Here is an 18,631-nt window from a genome sequence, read left to right on the forward strand (position 1 = left end):
AAGATGATTCTGAAGAAAAGAGACTAATTCATTGTTGTATGAAAAACTGTTTTATTCATTTGATACTTACCCTAACTAAAAGTCTAAGTTTAATTCTCCAGGTTAATGAAAGAGAAAAGGATTCCACTAGAATAAAATATCATTTTAAAAGATGTTTAGAAATATCCACATTTCTCTAGAGAATAATATCCTAAAGGTGTAATTTTCATATTTTCTTGAGATTAGGCTGGCTGAGTTCTTATATTTTTTTACACAAATAAGATGCAGATGTTATTTTTCATTTTCATGTATTAATAATAGTTTGCAATCAGTTGAATACAAGATTCTCAGTTAAGAAAAAATATAGTATCAAAGTTATCCTGGTTATAGTTGATACTTCTTCTTAGAAAACCTGTGAAGCCTAATTTATTTTTATTTTAAGGTGAGAAATTTCATTACAATGATGGCCCCTTTAAAACAAATTTGCTTTGTTAAGCAGGTAGGATCACATTCCTTATAAACGTTTATCACTGTAAAAAGTACTAAAATCTTTACCAATAATGTGTTAAATTTTTTTAGGAATTTGAAGAAACTTATGTATCCCATATGTTTACTAATTCGTGTGGAACTTTCAAGAAAATGTATGGAGTTGGTTCCATAGGTGATACTTGTCTCCATTTTATGTGAGAAAAAAATCAGTTTTTAAGCATGTTGCCTGGGACCAATGACCTGTTGAAGATATCACGAATAGAACTGGGAGGTTGGTTCCCTGACCTGTAGGGTAGATCCCTCCGTTCATCAGAATACTTTGATTGGTTTCAGTATGCAAGCTTGGGGATAGTAGTTGTAAAGAGAAAACATTGGTCTGCATAATAGAAGGAGAAAAAGTTGGGGTTCCTAGGACAATTCAGGAGGGAGGGTGTAAAGAGATGAGGAAAGGGCAAAGAAGGGGCCAGAGAACTGGGAAGAAGCGGTGGCCTTCCTTGGGTTCCTTCAATCTTTAATTATTTCTACTAAGTTTCCAAAATGCTTAGTGTTACTATTTTTTGTGAAAACAGAATTTTCCATAATCTTGATCTTCCCTGAGTACTCATTAACCCATATTCAATATTTAGGGATATGTTGCTACTTGCGAGCACTGCCCCTTAGTGCTGGGGACACAGTGATGGTGAGGCTCCCTCCTCGCCCTTGTGGAGGTTATGATCTACTACAAGGTCAGCAATCCATAGCCTGCAGGCCAAATATGGCTCACAAGCTAAGAATGATTTTTAAGTGATTGAAAAAAATCAAAAGAAGAGTAATATTTCATGACATGTGAAAATTATATGAAATTCACATTTCAGTGCCATTAATAAAGTTTCATTGTAACATAACTGGGCTCATTTGTTTTAGGACTATTTATGGCTGATTTTGCACAAAAAGAGTTAAGTTACTTGTGACAGAGTGCATCTGGCCCAAAATGTCTAAAATATTTACTATCTCGCTCTTCACAAATAAAGTTTTCCAAACCTAGTATATAAAATTGATGTTAAATAAGAGATTATATTTAAGTATAGTATATTATAATGGAGAATACTTAGGATTATTATAGACCATATAGCTTGCCGAACAACTCAGACATAAAGAGTAATATTAGTTATCTGTACTAATCATACGGAGTCAGGACTATTTGCTTGTTACAGAACCCACCCTAAACCAGCCTATGCCAATATATATGTGTGTATATATATATATATATATATATATATATATATATATATATATATATATATAAACTGGTTTATTAACTAGGAAGACCAAGGAAAATTCTGGCTTTAAAAATGGCTGGCTTCAGCAGTTCAAATGATATTATGACCAATTTATTTATCTCTTTTCTTCATGTTTTTGGCTCTGATATCTTTCTCTATGTTAGCATCATTTGAGGTAGACTCTTTGTGTTGTGACAAAAATGGCCATAAATAATTCTAGACGTCATGTACTTTCTGGTTGTGAGCCCCAAGAAAAGCGAGTACTTCAACATTTAAATAAAAACCCAGAGAGGATTCTGACTGGACTGGCTTGGGTCATGTGCCCATTCATAAATCTCAGAACAGTGGCTGTGCTGCATCACATGACATCCTCTCAATGATGGCGGATGCAGGGGATGCAGGTCCATGTGATCGACATCCCTACCAGTAGAAAGAACCTGCTGGGATAACGAAAATAAGAGATTCACACTATGAGCTGACATTTATAAATTTTTTTTGCAAATGTTTGAGATAGTAGGGAATATATAGCATTCCAATCATAGTGGTGGATATAATCTCATAAAAGTAAAATTGTATGAAAATATCTGAATACTTTATTACAGAAATTGCATACTGATTGCCTATGGGACTGTTTTGACTTTCTGAACTATTCTGTCTAGTCTACTGACCTGTAGTTTCTTTTCTTCTTTTTTAATTGAGCCAATCATTTTCATCTTTTCTTTTCTTTTTTTTTTAAAGATTTTATTTATCCATTCATGAGAGACAGAGGGAGAGCGAGAGAGAGGGAGAGAAGCAGAGGGAGAAGCAGAGGGAGAAGCAGGCTCCCAAAGAGCAGGGAGCCCGATGCGGGACTCGATCCCAGGACCCTGGGATCACGACCCAAGCCGAAGGCAGACGCTTAACCATCTGAGCCACCCAGGCGCCCCATCTTTTCTTTTAAAAAAATCAATTTTGGCAAAACTAGATCTGCATTCTTGCATGAAGATAATTAGTTACCATATATATATATATATATATATATATATATATTATATATATATATAATAGAGCAGCAGCAACTATTCCCTTAGATGGAACATTTGGTCTCTAATTAGCCATAATCACCATCACTCTCTATTGCTTCTATAATGTTAAAGCTGATTTCAGTTGCCACTTTTGTTTGTTTCTTCTAGAATAAAGAACGCTATATGCCTATCTCCACTGAATGTGGGGAAAAGATGCTTGATTTAGACTCAATGGAAAAGATCATCTTTCTTTGATGAAGTGAAGAGTAGTCTTCCATATATAACACACAAATAAAAGATGTCCCTATTGAAAAAACCCCAACTTAAGAGGTTGTGAAATATGAAATAAACCATCTGAAACAAATCATAACATTTATTACTGGTATATGGAAAAGATGAGAAATGAAAAACTTAACCTGAGACTAGGATTGAAATGTCAATGATTGTTTTTGAATTTGAATAAGATATCTGATGCTCCTATAAATGAGGTTATATATTAAGTGAAAAAAATTACCCAGACAACAAAAACTTTTATAAAGGATGGCAAGTTTATAAAAGAGCATCATAGAGTACAGCAGAAATTATGTGTTCTGCACAGAGACAAGCATTTGTAAATTGAAGTCTTACTGGAAGTACTGTTGACCAGAATATTGAAGTTATGTCTCAGCTCTTGCAGAAAAGTTGTATAAAAAAAGTTAAATTGGTTGCAGCATTTTTTACTGCAGATGATGAGAGCACAGATTTAAATAATATCACATCATCAGCTACACTGAATTGGTGATACTGACAAGAACGCTTATGTGTCAGAAGATGACAGGCTGTGATTGGACTCTGCAAATGACTGATCTTTGTCTGCAAGAAAATTTGCAAAATGCAGGGCAGTTGGTCAAAGTCAGTGTGATTCAACTCTTACAATGGACAGTGTTAATGTGAAAACTTAAATTCAGGAAGGAAACATTCCCCAAGACATAGAATTTAGGTCTCTTGATTACAATCATTTCCTAGGAATTGCTTTGTGCCAAAGAATTTAAAATGCAACATACCATGAATGTGCCGTAATTAATACTGTGAACTGGATAATGTTACATAGCATAAAATCCAGATATCTGAGGGCTCCTTTATATAAATTGGATGGATCCTATTGTGGCCTGTTGCAGTACATGGACTTATGTGGCTGAGTGCTAATATTTTTGGATGCTTTTATGTCATTTGCCACTCTACTTAATCTCTAACAATGAAAAGTGGATCAAAGTCTTGGCCTTTTGATGCTAGAACCTATCAATTTTGAATAGTTCTCTTCAAAGACATTCACCACGTTCATCAGCTACACAAATGTATGATTCAATTTGCTCACTTGAAGTGAAATTGTGTCTTTAAGAAACTAATTTGGCAAGGTATAATCTGGCCCATTATCCTGCACTGAAATCACTCTCCTGAAATGAAAGTCATGGCTTGAACTATATTACCAAAGCTGTGGAGTTGAAAATGGAATTCCAAAAAGGTTCTCTGATTTTAAACTTTATGAAAATAAAGAAACATTGAAACATTAGAAAGTTTACCTTTGTAATTTGAGATTGATAGTATGAAAACAAGAGCTACAAACTGAAGCCACTGAACTGCAAAGCAATAACTAAAAGTTAAGTACAATGGTACCGGGATGCCAGAACTGAACAAAGCCATCTCCAGACACAAGCACTGTGTAAAGAGAGCCTATACATATTAAGGAGCACCAATGTTTGTCAACTCCATTTTTGCATTTGAAACTGAGTAAATCAAAGTATTACACCTAATCGAAGGATTTGTGGTTTAGGTTTACATGGTCTGATAGTGATATCTTATGTTTCCATGCAACAAATTATGAAAGAGAACTTAAGTAAGGAAATATTTCTATTTTTCAATGTTTTTTATTTTAAAATTCCAAATCCCTCTAAAAATATCACACATACCTGTTCATACTATATTCAGAAAAAATAATGTAAATTTGGTTATTTTCCAACACTTCTCTCACATCTCATTAACCTCACTTGTTTCTGTGACTACCTGGCCCCTGGAGGCATTTGAATGAGCCCCTTCCCCCTACCCCCCACCCCCGCCTTGACCTAAGCCTCTGTATGATGCTCAGTCATCCTTTGATGGAAGGCTTTATGGTATCTATAAACAGAGATTCCAAATAGCAAGAATTTGTCAGAGTGTGTCCAGCACTATCTAGGGGAAAAATGTACCCAACCAGAGACCTCAAGGATATTGTTACTGTGGAGATAGACGCACTGGTTGTTTTCTAGATAGATAACAGGAGCCATAAATATCATTCACCTACCTATCCTTGATCAGATGTTGTGCTCACTAAACAACAGCAATATTATTGACCTGGTCTGCAGGAGAGAGCGAGGCACCAGAGTATCTTTTCTCTTCAAAAGTGAATTTTTGTCCTATGCATTTATAAATTTGCTCTCCAGTTTACATAGCAGCCTCTTGTCAGTTTGGGTAGCTAAATTAGTTGCTAGAGCCTTATCACCCTTGGGCATAAGAATAGAGTATTTGTATCTTGACCTATAAACAACACACCAGATCCTGCTACTTATTTATAACTCAGTGCTCTAAAAATGGTTGGACCATACCCAGTACCATTCAACTGAATTTATGTGTGAGGATTTAGGAACAACAATGAGAGTCTTCCTTACCACAATCATTTAGAAATCAAATTACTCTTTTACTAATGCTTTTTTTAAATTTAATCTGATCCAGATCCAGCGGCTTTATATTTTCAAAAATTTACCAGTAGGCTAGTGGAACATGAATTTACTGTTAACAGAAGTCACATTAAAGAAGAGTAGGCTGAGCCTGCAGGGCTCCTAACCACAGCCTGTAGCAGCTAACACTTCACTATGTGAGGCAAAGACAAAGTGGTTAATGGCCCTGATATGCTTTTCCACAATAAATTAATTTATGTGGGTTTACATTCTTCTCAGAGGCAAATCGGCATTCTCTGACATGCACCCATTAATATAAGTTATGAGACAAAGTATTTTAATTCTATATCATGCCACATAAGGCTTTATAACTTGTACCAAGTCTGTCCATATCGAAGTCAATAAAAGTTGAGTGACTGTGAAATAAGATTCTGAACAATTAATCTTAAAGCTAAAATAGTATGAAGAGTGAATGGAAATTATAAATGTATGTAAGATTATTATTTTAGTCCCATTTTTCTGGTTTGTATTATATAAAGTAATTAAGTTTTCCTTTAAAAAAATCCATCATGATTATATTGGAAAAAATGTTTGTATTTGCCTTTTAGAAATAGTTTTAAATATGCTCTATTGACTTTTTCTAACTGAATTCTCAGACATATTTTAAGTAAATTAATTAAGAATGTTTGTTTTAAGAACTAATGTTGGGAAAAATACTATACCATAGAGATACATTTTACAAGAAAAACATCTGAGATGTGAGCGGAACAGTAAATCAGACAATCTTGTTTTTTAAAAAATCCTTACTATAGTGACAGTCTAATAAAACCACAAAGCATTTGTTGGAAATGATCTTGAAGGTCATGTAGTTTAATTTCCTACTGAATGTATAAATCTCTCTTACGTCACCCCAAACAGTCATGCAGCCTCTCCTTGAACATTGCCACTGACATTGGATTTATTACCGTTCTACTCAGTTCATAAATTTTACCTTCTATCTGGTTTTAGGATTTTTTATGTACATGGCATATGATTTCTACTAGACTATAGTCTCCTTGAGGGCAGATTCAATACTTAAATCCCTAATACCCTGTTTATAACAAGTGCTTTCCCTGTAATAAGGTTCTCAAATATATATATATATTTTAAGGATTTTATTTATTTACTTGAGAGAGAGAGAGAGAGGGAGAGCCCAAGAGGGGGTAGGGTCAGAGGGAGAAGCAGACTCCCCTCTGAGCAGGGAGCGCAATGTGGGACTTGATCCCAGGACTCCGGGATCATGACCTGAGCCGAAGGCAGTCGCTTAACCAACTGAGCTACCTAGGCACCCTCAAATATATTTTTGAAGTAATCAATTAAGGAGTTCCTACTTGGGGACATTCTACTTATTAGAAAGTTCCCCTTTAAATTGAGCTCTTCTGTTCTGTCAGCTGATCCTGTTTCTTTCTTTGGAGACCCAGCCCAAAGGTGGGACTTCCTCCTTAGGGTGGAGATGAAAAGTGTTTGGCTCCTTGTTACTGCTTCCCTCATCCCCTTCCACAATGGGAGAAAAAAGCTGATTGGGGTTCCTGTTCTTTTAAAATAACAGTGGTGTTAATTTTCCTTATGCCACTGCAAGGTCTAAGGTTTAACTAAACCTAAATCAATCCCTTTATTCATCAAGACATACTGAGTCTTTGGGGGTTTTTTAGTTGAAATTCAAGTCATTCGTTCTTCATTCTTAAAATTACTTAGTGATATCCTGCCCCAAGAGCTCCTTTCTGGGTGGTGCCAAAAGTCATGCCACCTGACGATGATAAACACTGAGTCAGCGTGGATGGCAAGAAATAATCACACTTTAGGATGGTTTTTATGGTCAAAGCATGACTGTGAGAGAGGAAGACAAATTTGTCAAGTTGTTTTTATTTTTTCCTCACAAGACAAGCTTACTCAAGGATCTATGAATGTGCTCCTTACAATTCAAAGCTTAGACTGCTTTAGAGCTGCAAAGGACTTTAGATCACAAAGTTCAATTTCCTCATTTTATAGACAAGGAAATTAAATTCAGAAAGTTGTCTATTGGAGGTGGGGGCGGAGCAAGATGGCGGAGGAGTAGGAGACCTGGATTTCGACTGGTCTCAGCTGAATAGGGATCAAACCATTCTGAAACCTATGAACTCAACAGGAGACCGAAGAAGAGAGTAGCAGCAACTCTCTGAACAGAAAAGGGACCACTTACTGGAAGGTAGGACGTGCGGAGAAGTGAATCCGAGGCGATATTCGGGAGGATAGATGGCGGGGGAGGGGGCCTCCGTCGGCCGCTTCTGGCAAGTGCTAGAGCCGCGGAGCACAAAATCGGAACATTTAGAAGTCGGCTCCGCAGAGGGACGTCGCTCCAGTGGCTAAGGGGGGGGGGGGAGCCCTCGCGGGACAGTGTAGTCTCAGGACCCTCGGGGTCACAGAAAGACCGGGGGTGCCCGAGTGCGCCAGAGCTCCCAGGGATCGGAGCAGGGAAGCCGGCTGCAGAGACGGAGCCGAGGCGCGGGCTCTCAGCTCGGGGTTGCCATAAACTGTGATCCGCGGCCCAGTTGGGCCACTGCTCCTCCAGCAGGGACCCAACAAGCGGCAGAGCTGGGGAGACTCCCCTTCCTCCCCCGGGAGGAGCGGCACGGGAGCGCACCGCAGGGGTCTGCTGGGTTTGGAGACTCCACACTGAGTCGGGTGCCAGAGATAGAAACGCTTGGTCACAGGCCGGGTGAGCATGGAGTGCGGCCGGAGACCCGGGAGACGGGAGTGACTGCTTTTCTCTGGGGGCGCACTGAGGAGAGGGGCCCCGAGTTCTCGGCTCCTCCAGGCAGAGATTGGGAGGCCACCATTTTCACCCTGGTCCTCCAAAGCTCTACCGAGAGCTTGCAGGGAACAAAAGCTCCCGAGACCAAACCTGAGCAGCTTGCTTAACACAGACCGACAAAGGCGGGGCACTTCCACCTCTGGCAAAGACATTTGGGAACCACGGCAACAGGCCCCTCCCTCAGAAGATCAGCCTGAAAAGCCAGCAAGCCAAGACCAAGTTTACCGATCAAGGAGAACGGGAGAACTCCAGCGCTAGGGGAATACTGCACATAGAATTCGTGGCTTTTTTACCATGATTCATTAGTTTTTCAAAGTTAATTTTTTTAACTTTTTTTTGAATTTTTGTTTTTCCCTTTTTCAACCAACATCTTATCAATCCCTTTTTTAAAAAAAAGTTTTTTTATTTTTAATTTCTAGAGTCATATTTTATCCCTTCATAGTCGTTACCCTCATTTTTGGCATATATATATAAGTTGTTCTCTCTTTAAAATTTTGAGATACAGTTTCTTCTAACAGATCAAAATATACCCTAAATCACTAGTGTATGGCTTTGTTCTAGTCTCCTGCCTGATCACATTCTCTCCCTTTTTTTTTTTTAAATCTTCTTTCTTTTTTCAAACAACTTCTTATCTTATCAATTCCTTTTATAAAATCTTTTATAATTTTCATCTTTACAGTCATCTTCCATCCCTTCATTGTATTAACCCTTATTTTGTACATATATAAGTCTTTCTTCCTTTAAAATTTTAGGAGGCACTTTCTTCTAAGAGATCAAAATACGTCCAAAATCTAGTGTGCGGCACTGATCTATGCACTAGCCTGATCATATTTGATCATATTCTTTTTTTGTTTTGTTTTGTTCTGTTTTTCTTTGTTTTTATCTTTTCCTTTTCCTTTTTCTTTTTCCACTTTCTTTTTTCTTTCTTTCCCTTTCTTTTCCCCTGGTTTCAGGTCTTTTCTGATTTGTATAGAGTATATTTCGTGGGGACGTTGTTAACCTGTTAACATTCTGTTCTCTCATTCATCTGTTCTCCTCTGGACAAAATGACAAGACGAAAAAAATCACCTCAGCAAAAAGAACAAGAGGTAGTACTGTCTGCCAGGGACCTACTCAATACGGACATTAGTACGATGTCAGACCTAGAGTTCAGAATCATGACTATAAAGATACGAGCTGGGCTTGAAAAAAGCATGGAAGTTATTAGAGAAACCCTTTCTGGAGAAATAAAAGAACTAAAATCTAACCAAGTCGAAATCAAAAAGGCTATTAATGAGGTGCAATAAAAAATGGGGCACTAACTGCTAGGATAAATGAGGCAGAAGAGAGAATCAGCGATATAGAAGACCAAATGATGGAAAATAAAGAGGCTGAGAAAGAGAGAGATAAACAACTACAGGATCACAAGGGCAGAATTCGAGAGATAAGCACTACGATAAGATGAAACAACATTAGAATAATTGGGATCCCAGAAGAAGAAGAAAGAGAGAGAGGGGCAGAAGGTATATTAGAGCAAATTATAGCAGAGAACTTCCCTAATGTGAGGAAGGAAACAGGCATCAAAATCCAGGAGGCACAGAGAACCCCTCTCAAAATCAATAATAATAGGTCAACACCCCAACATCTAATAGTAAAACTTACGAGTCTCAGAGACAAAGAGAAAATCCTGAAAGCAGCTCGGGAGAAGAGATCTGTAACCTCCAATGGTAGAAACATTAGATTGGCAAAAGACCTATCCACAGAGACCTGGAAGGCCAGAAAGGACTGGCATGATATCTTCAGAGGACTAAACCAGAAAAATATGCAGCCAAGAATACTATATCCAGCTAGGCTGTCATTGAAAATAGAAGGAGAGATAAAAAGCTTCCAAGACAAACAAAAACTAAAGGAATTTGCAAACACGAAACCAGCCCTCCAAGAAATATTGAAAGGGGTCCTCTAAGCAAAGAGAGAGCCTAAAAGCAGCATAGATCAGAAAGGAACACAGACAATATACAGTAACGGTCACCTTACAGGCAATACCATAGCACTAAATTCATATTTTTCAATAGTTACCCTGAATGTAAATGGGCTAAATGCCCCAATCAAAAGACACAGGCTATCAGATTGGATTAAAAAACAAGACCCATCGATATGCTGTCTGCAAGAGACTCATTTTAGACCCAAAGACACCCCCACATTGAAAGTGAGGGGTGGAAAACCATTTACCATGCTAATGGACACCAAAAGAAAGCTGGGGTGGCAATCCTTATATCAGACAAATTAGATTTTAAAACAAAGACTGTCATAAGAGATGAAGAAGGAAACTATATCCTACTTAAAGGGTCTATCCAACAAGAAGATCTAACAATTGTAAATATCTATGCCCCGAACATGGGAGCAGCCAATTTTATAAGGCAATTAATAACCAAAGCGAAGAAACACATGGACAACAATACAATAATAGTGGGGGACTTTAACACCCCCCTGACTGAAATGGACAGATCATCAAAGCAAAAGATCAACAAGGAAATAAAGACTTTAAATGAAACACTGGACCAAATGGACTTCACAGACATATTCAGGACATTCCATCCCAAAGCAACGGAATACACATTCTTCTCTAGTGCCCATGGAATATTCTCCAGAATCGATCACATCCTAGGTCACAAATCAGGTCTCAACCGGTACCAAAAGATTGGGATTATTCCTGGCATATTTTCAGACCACACTGCTTTGAAACTAGAACTCAATCACAAGAGGGTAGTCAGAAAGAACTCCAATACATGGAGGCTAAAGAGCATCCTACTAAAGAATGAATGGGTCAACCAGGAAATCAAAGAAGAATTTAAAAAATTCATGGAAACCAATGAAAATGAAAACACAACTGTTCAAAATCTTTGGGATACAGCAAAGGCAGTCCTGGGAGGAAAGTATATAGCAATACAAGCCTTTCTCAAGAAACAAGAAAGGTCTCAAATATACAACCTAACCCTACACCTAAAGGAGCTGGAGAGAGAACAGCAAATAAAGCCTAAACGCAGCAGGAGAAGAGAAATAATAAAGATCAGAGCAGAAATCAATGAACTAGAAACCAAAAGAACAGTAGAACAGATCAACGAAACTAGGAGCTGGTTCTTTGAAAGAATTAACAAGATTGATAAACCCCTGGCCAGACTTATCAAAAAGAAAAATGACCCAAATCAACAAAATTATGAATGAAAGAGGAGAGATCACAACCAACACCAGAGAAATACAAACAATTATAAGAACAGATTATGAGCAACTCTGTGCCAGCAAATTAGATAACTGGGAAGAAATGGATGCATTCCTAGAAATGTGTCAACTACCAAAATTGACCAGGAAGAAATAGAAAACCTGAACAGACCTATAACCACTAAGGAAATTGAAGCAGTCATCAAAAATCTCCCAAGAAACAAAAGCCCAGGGCCAGATGGCTTCCCAGGGGAATTCTATCAGACATTTAAAGAAGAATTAATACCTATGCTCCTGAAACTGTTCCAAAAAATAGAAATGGAAGGAAAACTTCCAAACTCATTTTAGGAGGCCACCATTACCTTGATCCCAAACCCAGACAAAGACCCCATCAAAAAGGAGAATTACAGACCAATATCCTTGATGAACATGGATGCAAAAATTCTCACCAAAATACTAGCCAATAGGATCCAACAGTACATTAAAAGGATTATTCACCACGACCAAGTGGGATTTATCCCTGGGCTGCAAGGTTGGTTCAACATCTGCAAATCAGTCAACGTGATACAATACATTAACAAAAGAAAGAACAAGAATCGTATGATCCTCTCAACAGATGCAGAAAAAGCATTTGACAAAGTACAGCATCCTTTCTTGATCCAAACTCTTCCGAGTATAAGGATAGAGGGTACATACCTCAATATCATAAAAGCCATTTTGAAAAACCTACAGCAAATATCATTCTCAATGGGGAAAAACTGAGAGCTTTCCCCCTAAGGTCAGGAACGCGGGATGTCCACTATCAGCACTGCTATTCAACATAGTATTAGAAGTCCTAGCCACAGCAATCAGACAACAAAAAGAAATCAAAGGCATCCAAATCGGCAAAGAAGAAGTCAAACTCTCACTGTTTGCAGATGATGTGATACTTTATGTGGAAAACCCAAAAGACTCCACCCCAAAACTGCTAGAACTCATACAGAAATTCAGTAAAGTGGCAGGATAGAAAATCAATGCACAGAAATCAGTGGCATTCCTATACACCAACAACAGGACAGGAGAGAGAGAAATTAACGAGTCGATCCCATTTACAATTGCACCCAAAACCATATGATACCTAGGAATAAATCTCACCAAAGAGGTAGAGAATCTGTACTCGGAAAACTATGAAATACTCATGAAAGAAATTGAGGAAGACACAAAGAAATGGAGAAACGTTCTATGCTCATGAATTGGAAGAACAAATATTGTGAAGATGTCAGTGCTACCTAGAGCAATGTACACATTCAATGCAATCCCCATCAAAATACCATCCACTTTTTTCAAAGAAATGGAACAAATCCTAAAATTTTGTGGAACCAGAAGAGACCCCGAATAGCCAGAGGAATCTTGAAAAAGAAAAGCAAAGCTGGCGGCATCACAATTCCGGACTTCCAGCTCTATTTCAAAGCTGTCATCATCAAGACAGTATGGTACTGGCACAAAAACAGACACATAGATCAATGGAACAGAATCGAGAGCCCAGAAATGGACCCTCAACTCTATGGTCAACTAATCTTTGACAAAACAGGAAAGAATGTCCAATGGCAAAAAGACAGTCTCTTCAACAAATGGTGTTGGGAAAAGTGGACAGCCACATGCAGAAGAATGAAACTGGACCATTTCCTTACACCACACACAAAAATAGACTCCAAATGGTTGAAAGACCTAAACGTGAGACAGGAGTCCATCAAAATCCTAAAGGAGAACACAGGTAGCAACTTCTTCAACCTCAGCTGCAGCAACTTCTTCCTAGAAACATCGCCACAGGCAAGGGAAGCAAGGGCAAAAATGAACTATTGGGATTTCATCAAGATCAAAAGCTTTTGCACAGCAAAAGAAACAGTCCACAAAACCAAAAGACAACTGACAGAATGGGAGAAAATATTTGCAAATGACATATCAGATAAAGGGCTAGTATCCAAAATCTATAAAGAACTTATCAAACTCAACACCCAGAGAACAAATAATCCAATCAAGAAATGAACAGACATTTTTCCAAAGAAGACATCCAAATGGCCAACAGACACACGGAAAAGTGCTCAACATCGCTCGGCATCAGGGAAATCCAAATCAAAACCTCAATGAGATATCACCTCACACCAGTCAGAATGGCTAAAGTTAACAAGTCAGGAAACGACAGATGTTGGCGGGGATGTGGAGAAAGGGGAACCCTCCCACACTGTTGGTGGGAATGCAAGCTGGTGCAACCACTCTGGAAAACAGTACGGAGCTTACTCAAACAGTTGAAAATAGAGCTACCATATGATCCAGCAATTGCACTACTGGGTATTTACCACAAAGATACAAATGTAGGGATCCGAAGGGGTACGTGCACCCCAATGTTTATAGCAGCAATGTCCACAATAGCCAAACTGTGGAAAGAGCCAAGATGTCCATCGACAGATGGATGGGTAAAGAAGAAGTGGTATATATACACAATGGAATATTATGCAGCCATCAAAAGGAATGAGATCTTGCCATTTGCAATGACGTGGATGGAACTGGAGGGTGTTATGCTGAGTGAAATAAGTCAATCAGAGAAAGACATGTATCATATGACCTCATGATATGAGGAATTCTTAATCTCAGGAAACAAACTGAGAGTTGCTGGAGTGGTGGGGGGTGGGAGAGATGGGGTGGCTGGGTGATAGACATTGGGGAGGGTATGTGCTATGGTGAGCGCTGTGAATTGTGCAAGACTGTTGAATCACAGATCTGTACCTCTGAAACAAATAATGCAACATATGTTAAGAAAAAAAAAGAAGAAGAAAATAGCAGGAGGGGAAGAATGAAGGGGAGTAAGTCAGAGGGGGAGACAAACCATGAGAGACAATGCACTCTGAAAAACAAACTGAGGGTTCTAGAGGGGAGGGGGGTGGAGGGATGGGTTAGCCTGGTGATGGGTATTAAAGAGGGCACATTCTGCATGGAGCACTGGGTGTTATGCACAAACAATGAATCATGGAACATTACATCAAAAGCTAATGATGTAATGTATGGTGATTAACATACCAATAAAAAATTTAAAAAAAAAGAAACAAAGTGTCTATTGGCCTAGATCATAGCTAGCTAATATCCGTATCAGAAGTAGAGACCAAGACCCTTCATTTCTATGTATCCCTCTGTGTCCCAAGAGCATTCTCACACAACTCTCTTCAGATGTCAAGTTGAGTCGTCTTTTCTATATCATGTACTGTCATGTAAAGCTTAAAGCCTGCCAGAGGGAAATAAGTGCTTTGGTTAAAATGTGTTTTGCGATTTATCACATAGGAGCTTAGGGATATGTATTCAATAAACCTCAAACAACAGCATGCCATTCTGTCTGTAACAGCCCCAATACTGGGTCTCCTGTGAAAAGAGAAAACCCAATTGTCTTCAAGTTACCCCCAAGTCATCTTTTCCTCAGAAATTTTAAATTCATTAAGATGGCAACTAGACATTGTGGAAATATGAAGCATAAATAAATAATCAGAGCAATTTCATGAAATAATCAAGATTTAGCCCTATTAGAGATAAATGATCATCAGTACCAAAGTTGAATTCTTGCAACTATTTGTTGTGGGAATATATACATTTGTTGTATTAGGATACATCTACCTATTTTAGTATATCAAAGAGAACAATACATAACGGTAATCCTTGGATTTCAGAGGATGGAAACCAGACCTGCAGCTGATTTTTTTTTTTTAAAGCCTACATGTACTAGAAAACATGAAGAATGGAATGAATAAACTCATAGAGTTGTTTCCTTTCCATAAGTTGTTGAAGGCTATAATAGAAATTTGGACCATTGACAAGAATTCTATTTTTTTATATGTTTAGCAAAATCAAGATGAGTCCATTCAATATATATTTAGACTACTTCTTTCCTTCATTCTTTCACTCATTTATTTACTCACGTATCTGTTCTAGAAGTACTGAGTGTTCACCAAGTGGCAGGCCCCTTGCCTGGTACTGAGGAACACAAAGATGACTATGAGGTGTTGATTTCCTTAATTTTAAGGAGGGTTCAGGTGAGACAGTCCAACATGTCACTCATTATAATCAATAGCATCAAAATTAGAGATGTGTCTAAAGTACGGGGGAGCCCAGAGTAAGTGATAATTTCCAGTTTAAAGGTTGAGGATGATTTCACAGAGTTGGTAATACCTGACGTGGATCTGGAGGAAAGACTAGGATTACCCTGTAGAGAAGGGAGGGGAATAGTGTTGCAAAAATAGCTCAAATAAAGGTGCAGAGGCATAGGCACAATGAGCTTTGAGCTTGTTGCAGTGCTGTAAGTGGTTCTTTTTGATGGGCACTTAGAGTGAGGAGTGGTGGGAGAAACCCAAGGCGGTGCTGTGAGAAAGGCCGTGCATCACATGCTGACGAGCTCAGCTTTATCTCATAGACAAGCAGAGACAAGCAAAATGATCAGATCTGTGTTTTAGCAAAAAACTGTACTAATCAGGTATCATAACAAGCATGCAAATATATATCCTTGGCCGTGAATTTGGTACATTACAATGTACCTCATTACAATTTAATAAGGTGGATGAAAAAAATAAATGAGTTTTTTTTAAGTTAGAAGAAAGATAAAAATAATTTTTGCATTTTTTGCAATAACCAAGATATGGAAACAACCTAAGTGTCCATCGGTGGATAAATGAATAAAGAAATTGTGGTATACACACCCATGCACACACGCAATGGCATATTATTTAGCCATAAAAAAGAATGAAACCTTGCCATTTGCAACAACATGGGTGGGCCTTGGGGGCATTATGCTTAAGTGAAATAAGTCAGAGAAAGACAAATACCATATGATCTCTTTTATACGGGGAATCAAGTAAAAAAGAAAAAATCAAGTTCATGGATACGGAGAACAGACTGGCAGTTGCCAGAGGTGGGGCGGTGGGAGAAATGGGTGAAGGGGGATGAAAGGTGAACAGGCAGAAGAAAAAAATTAAAAATGGAATAATAAAATTAAAAGTTATAAGAAGAATAAAAATAATACAAGTTAAGTGGGTATTCAGAAATGAGAAAGCTTATATGACTGAGGGGAATGGGGAGAAATATTCAGGAGAGAAGACTGTCACACTTGAACTGGGCCTTGAATTTTGAGGAGTGTTTAGCATGTAAAGAAGGGTGGGAAAGGGCCATCGAGGTTAAAGAACCAGCAGGAACCAAAACCTCAGCAAGTCGACAAGAGCAATGGGTGTAGAGGGGTGTGGACTTGAAGGCTCAAAAGCTAAATTGAGGGGAGGACAAGGAGGTCCTTTATCCAAGGTAAATAGTTTGAGCTTCATTCAACAGAGACATTTGGGGAGAATGTGATCAGAGTTATGATTCAAGATGGTTGGTCTTGAACTTGAAGTTCAAGTCTTGAAGACTTACCCATGGATGACCCTCCCTTCCAGTCCTGCCTTTCTCCTGGGCTGGTTTGGACAAGTAGGATACACGGATAGTGAAAGAGGAGCAAAATTTCAGGCAAGAGATGGAGTCCTGAGCAGGGATCATGACAGTGAGTCTCACAGGAAATGAACAAAGGAGACACCACAGAAGAAGAATCAATAGGGCCCTTGATATGATCAGAGATGCTGTGGATGTTTCCAGCTCATGACTCAAAGAATAGCAGCTCCTACAATAGGAACTGGGGAGGTGTGAGGAAGAGCTCCGCGGAGAGAAGAGTTTCTTAGAACTTGGATGGGATGACTTTATGACTTGTTTAAAACACCCAGCTAGAAGGGTCCAGAAGACAGATGGTATCGCTGGGTCCAGAAGCTTCGGAAAGAGGATGGAGGGAAGTTTCTCACATAGAGACAAAAGGTGAAGTCGTAGGAAGGAAGGCTCTTGCCACAGATGTCAATATCTAGGAATCTACAGTGCAAGGAAAGGAGAAGGATGTGGGGGGAATAATGGTATATGAAGAATAAGAAAAAAACTTGAAAAAGCCACCGGCAATGGAACCAGAGAATCCATAAAACTAGGTGGGAAAACAGGCTAGTTCAGAGACCTAGGAAGTGGGATGTGTGTTTCCAGAGCCAGGAAGAAGGAAATACAGCAGAGAGGACAGGGAGGACCGACCATTTGGGAGGCTACAGTGAGACAGGGCAGTGTTTAGGAGTTTTACTGCATTCAAACCCTAGCTCAGTTTTCATAATTCTCTTGGGTTTTACTTTTTTAACCTCTTTAACTTCAACTTTCTTACCTGAATAAAAACTGGAATAAACTATCAACCTTGTAGGGTACTTGTGAGAACAAAATAGGCTCATATTACTTACCTCATGCATCTCTGGGAAAGCGGGGCAAGACACCCCCGCTGGTCTAAAAAACGACTAGAGAGAGAGGACACTGGCTTGGGGGTTTTATGGTGCTTAGGAGGTGGGGCTGAGGTAGTGGCTCCCACACGCATGTGCACGGGATTCCCTGTCTGGACTTGCCACTCATCGCTTCTCGGCCTTTTGGCTAAGATCAAGTGGACTTGCCACTCGTGCCAAAAAAAAGGAAGACTCGGCTTTCTTATCAGGTTAGCAGATGTAGGGCAGAAAGAAAGGAGGTTAGGGTGAGGCTTGAAAGCTGTCAGCCGCCAAGCATCAAACAGCAGAGTCAGGCACTTACAAAGTGTTTCCTAAATTTCTCCCTCAGCTGAGCCCCAGAAATGCCCACGGCCACTCCAGCACCACCCGTACAAGGCGAAGGGCGATGGAAAGGGAGCCAGAGTAGACAGAGACACAGGCAAATGGGGTCTAAAGACACTAGCAAGGTGAAACAGCTGTGACTGCCCCTGCCAGGGCCCTGGGAGCACCTGTCCTGCTCGTAGGGAAGCCTGGAAACTCGTGGTAAGTCCTTTCACAGATGAGCATTTGAGTTGTTTTAAAATGTGCTTGGCTGGATTTACACTAATCTACTTAAGCTCTGGTTTTCCTTGTGATGGGTGGAAGTATATGACAGAACATCCTGTTGCTCATGGAACGAGAACATCCCAGGAAGATGTTCAGTCCCTGCTGAAGCAAATCAGGTCTCCTCCCTACGCTCTCTAACCTGTAAGTCACCTTCCTGTTCCCTGTCCTTGGGCATGCCTGATCTCTTCCTGCCATCCTCACCCAATAATCATCCCTCTCCTCCCCATATCTAGCTACTTCATCATGCCTCCTAATGAAC

Source organism: Zalophus californianus, chromosome 15 (genome assembly GCF_009762305.2).
Source record: "Zalophus californianus isolate mZalCal1 chromosome 15, mZalCal1.pri.v2, whole genome shotgun sequence".
In the NCBI taxonomy this organism is placed as follows: domain Eukaryota; kingdom Metazoa; phylum Chordata; class Mammalia; order Carnivora; family Otariidae; genus Zalophus; species Zalophus californianus.